The sequence below is a fragment of the Thamnophis elegans genome, chromosome 3, assembly GCF_009769535.1.
Source record: "Thamnophis elegans isolate rThaEle1 chromosome 3, rThaEle1.pri, whole genome shotgun sequence".
NCBI lineage: Eukaryota > Metazoa > Chordata > Lepidosauria > Squamata > Colubridae > Thamnophis > Thamnophis elegans.
The window spans coordinates 149,002,275-149,006,886 of record NC_045543.1 but is presented as its reverse complement, the minus strand read 5'-3'; the positions used below and the strand labels follow the sequence as shown (position 1 = coordinate 149,006,886).

Below are 4,612 nucleotides of genomic sequence, written 5' to 3'. Positions count from 1 at the left end.
GCTGCTCCTCTCACTGAAGCTCTTTCCACACTCCAGACATTTATGAGGTTTTTCTCCTGTGTGGATCCTTTGATGTGTATAAAGGCTGCTCCTCTCACTGAAGCTCTTTCCACACTCCAGACATTTATGAGGTTTTTCTCCTGTGTGGATCCTTTGATGTGCATAAAGGCTGCTCCTCTCACTGAAGCTCTTGCCACACTCCAGACATTTATGAGGTTTTTCTCCTGTGTGGATCCTTTGATGTCTATAAAGGTTGCTCCTCTCACTGAAGCTCTTGCCACACTCCAGACATTTATGAGGTTTTTCTCCTGTGTGGATCCTTTGATGTGTATAAAGGCTGCTCCTCCGACTGAAGCTCTTTCCACACTCCAGACATTTATGAGGTTTTTCTCCTGTGTGGACCCTTTGATGTGCATAAAGGCTGCTCCTCTCACTGAAGCTCTTGCCACACTCCAGACATTTATGAGGTTTTTCTCCTGTGTGGATCCTTTGATGTGTATAAAGGCTGCTCCTCCGACTGAAGCTCTTTCCACACTCCAGACAGTTATGAGGTTTTTCTCCTGTGTGGATCCTTTGATGTCTATAAAGGGTGCTCCTCTCACTGAAGCTCTTGCCACACTCCAGACATTTATGAGGTTTTTCTCCTGTGTGGATCCTTTGATGTGTATAAAGGGTGCTCCTCCGACTGAAGCTCTTGCCACACTCCAGACATTTATGAGGATTTTCTCCTGTGTGGATCCTTTGATGTGCATAAAGGCTGCTCCTCTCACTGAAGCTCTTGCCACACTCCAGACATTTATGAGGATTTTCTCCTGAATGGACCTTTAGATGCTTTCGTAGATACACATTTCTCTTGAAGAATTTTTCACATTCCGGGCACTGATATCTCTCTTCTTCCTCCTGGATCCTTTGGGGATTCCGGGGTCTTCCGAAGGACCCACCGCCCTCCAGGCCCGTCTCGGCGTCTCCGCCCGTTTCCTCCTCCCCGCATCGCCCTCCAGGCAGCCGCCTTTCCCGGGCTCCCCCTGGGCTCATCCCTCCTGCAGCTCCGGAGGCCCCCGGCCTTTCCCCGCCGTCTCCCGGGGCTGCTCCGTCCTCCTGCAGGGGAGAAAGAGAGGCGGGTCACGGCGGCGTCCCCCTCACCGCAGGAGAGGCCCAGGCCGAGGCCTCCCCTCCCGAGGACCCGAAGGAGACCCTCCCAGGCTGCCACTCCGTCCCAGCAGACTCTACTTACTTCCGGTTTCTCCGCCTCCGAAGCGAACCGCTCCCTCCGTCAGCTCTCTGGTTCCGAAAGGGAAGGCGCTCCATATACCAGCCCCTCCTTCCTGCGAAGCCCCGCCTTCTCCTCTCCAGGCACCGCCTCCTTGATGTTCCCCCAAAGGAGAGAAAGGGACCCGCTAGAACAGTTCGGTTCTCAGCCTTCCTGATGTCGTTCGACACGGTTCCTCCTGCGGCGGTGACCCCCAAGCGCCAAATTGGGCTCCAGCCTTCCCTTCGCCGCCACGTTCCTTTTCTTTTATTTCATTTTCCGCGCCTGGTTCTCCGCCTCAGCAACGGTCCCTCTCGGCCTCCGTAGCTCCGCCCACCAACCTCCTTCGCTGGGAGGGAGCTGCTTTCCCAGCGTCCTCTGCGCTTGCGCGTCTGTCCCCACTCCGGCCCCTCCTTTCGCCCCGCCCCCAGCCAGCCACACGGACAGGCGGAGGGAGGGGCGGGGATTCGATGGGAGGAGCCGCGGTGGCCCCGCCCCTCCCGCCGCCCCTTCCCTTCGGGCGGCTCCTTTGGGCGCGGGAGGCTCCTGGCGGGGGCGGCGGAGCTTCGCCCGGGGAGCTGAAGGGGAGGCTCCGAAGGGAAGGCCCGCGTCCTCCCTTCCCCGGCTTCTCCTGCCAGGCGACCCCGGGGAAAAGGCCCTTCCACCCCCAGGAGGAGAACCGCCGGGCCAGGAGCCAAGCAGCCGAAGGGATCCCGGGAAGGGACGGAGCTCAGCCCGAGGGGATCCCGGGAGGCCATTGGGAGACCAGGAGGGACGGGGGGATCCACTGGAATGCCAGGGATCCCAAGGGGGGATCGGGAACCAGGGGGAAAGAAGCGGATCCCAGGAGGGGATCCCCCCCCACCACTGTTCCCTGTAAGGTGCGCGCCGCCCAGTGGCTTTTGGGAGGCGCCTTCCAGGGGAGCCTTGGGGCGGAGCAGAGGAGAGAACTCGGTGCTCCGGAGGACCGAGCAGCCCTGCGAAGGCGGCAACAGGAGGGAAGCGGGCAAAGACCAGGAAGGGGGCGGCTGGGAGTTGGGTGGACGAGAGGAGCCCCCATCCCAGGGGAGGGAAACCGTCTTGGACCAACAAGGGCTGCAACGGGGAGGAGGGAGGAAGGGGGGGTGCAAATGCCCAGCTGCCCGCAAGGCATCGAAATCCTCCCATTCCCCCCAATCCTGTCGGAGCTGAAGAAGCTCTGTGCAAAACCCCCCTTGGTTCCCGTCTTGCCTGGGCTCAAAACCGCAGCCTTGAAACGAGGCTCAGCCTAAGGCGGAGGAAGGAAGGCGTTTCCTTCTGGGGAAAGAGCTGGAGGCCGGGAGGAAGAGCCAAACGGGACCCTGGCTATCTCCCCCCCCCTCCCACCTCCTCGCTTCCAGGAACTCCCCGCAACCCCCCCGCCCCACAAGAGAGACCTCAGCGCCGCCCCGAGGGACGGGAGGGGTCCCGGGCGCCCGCCCGAATAGGGAGGCCTTTTGCACCTGCGACCGGAGCCCCTAGGTTGCGTTCAGCGACTGAAAGGATCGCCCAAATCCGCCCAGGACAACTCCGCCTTCTGTCCGTAAAGTTTGGGGGAGAGGAAAGAGCGCTGGGTTCCTTTGCGCGCCTTCCAGGGCCCTGGAGGAGGAAGAACCGAGGTCGGATCCTCCGAGGAGGGAAAAGGGGATCCTCCGCAATCTCTTCCCAGGGGAGGAAGGGGGGTGTTTCAGCCTCTTCCTTCGCTTCCATTTCCAGCCGCGTTGGGGGAATGCAAATGTATTCTTGCCTTTATAACCGGAGGGGAGACCGAAGGAAAGGGAGGGAAAGGGAAAGGATCCCGAGCGGGTCCCTCCCGCCGGGCGGCCAAAGGATGAAGGTTCAGGCGGGACCCAAACTCCCAGGGGACCATTTCCACTCGCTCTCTCCGGGATCCAGGCTGGCTTTCTGCGCCCACCGTCACCCAGACTGTGGCATCCCTTCCAGACCGCGCTACGGACTTCCCGAGGCCAACGTCCCAGAGGAAGGAGCGGGAGCCCTGCAGCCTTGGCGTCCTCTCCCTCCTTTCCATTCTTCTGTCACTTTCTCTCTCCTTCTCTCTCGTCTTTGTCTCTTTCTGTCTCTTTCACCCTCTTTCTCTTTGTCTCTCTTTCTCTCTCCTTCTTTCCCCCTCTTCTGTCACTTTCTCTGTCCTTCTCTCTCCTCTTTGTCTCTTTCTGTCTCTTTCACCCTCTTTCTCTTTGTCTCTCTTTCTCTCTCCTTCTTTCCCACTCTTCTGTCACTTTCTCTGTCCTTCTCTCTCCTCTTTGTCTCTTTCTGTCTCTTTTACCCTCTTTCTCTTTGTCTCTCTTTCTCTCTCCTTCTTTCCCACTCTTCTGTCACTTTCTCTGTCCTTCTCTGTCTCTTTCTGTCTCTCTTCCCTCTTTTTTTCTTCCTCTCTCCCACTCTTTTATCACTTTCTCTCTACTGCCCAACCTGTCCCCATACTTATCTTCGATTGATCATGTTTGCAATAATTTACCTTCTTTCCTAAATAGGCGCAGTTCCCTTACTGGATCCCTCAAGCTCACTCAAACACACACACACACACACACACACACACACCATTTTTCTCCATTCCAATTCGGATCCTATAAATCAATTGCTCTGTGAAGCATCTGTGAAAAAAATTCAGGTGCTCAGGCATGAAAATGTGCTGCTCAAATACTATACTTTTCCGCACACACTGAAAAAAAATTAGAGGGAACATTGGCCAGGTCCCAAGACAGGACCCCCACAGCCTGCCCTCTTGATGCCCCCTGGCCCCCCAAACAACCTCCCTACCTGGGGCTCCTGCTCAGAATCCACACCTGCCTCTCTCAAGGCGGGGCAGCCCAGAGCCCCTGAGCTGAGGTGGCCCCTCTGAGCAGCCGGGCTCCCTGCAGGACACGGAGGAGCCCTCAGCCTCGGCTTGGAAGGCTGGTGGGAGGCAGAAACGGTTCCACCACAAAACCGCACTCGATTAAACCGCGCCCGACTAAACCACATCGCTGACGTCATCAACAGGGCGACAACAGCGCGGCGGAGACAGAAGCACGCTGTAAACCCTAAACCTAAAATTAACCCCTAAACCTAACCCCCCTAAACCTAACCCTAACCCTAACCCTTAACCTAACCCTAAACCTAATCCTAACCCTTAACCTAACCCTAAACCTAACCCTTAACCTAACCCTAACCCTAATCCTAACCCTTAACCTAACCCTAAACCTAACCCTAATCCTAACCCTTAACCTAACCCTAACCCTAACCCCCCTTAACCTAACCCTAAACCTAACCCTTAACCTAACCCTTAACCTAACCCTAAACCTAATCCTAACCCTTAACCTAACCCTTAACCTAACCCTTAAC

General features: G+C 57.0%; 1 long non-coding RNA gene across 1 annotated transcript; it reads right to left on the bottom strand.

The window, feature by feature from the left end:
* Window positions 1-838: 838 nt before the first annotated feature.
* Window positions 839-1,662, bottom strand: LOC116506089. The gene is made up of 2 exons (XR_004255005.1): window positions 1,235-1,662; window positions 839-1,098 (listed from the first exon to the last, which is right to left on the bottom strand). It is a non-coding gene; the product is annotated as an uncharacterized LOC116506089 (long non-coding RNA).
* Window positions 1,663-4,612: the final 2,950 nt, after the last annotated feature.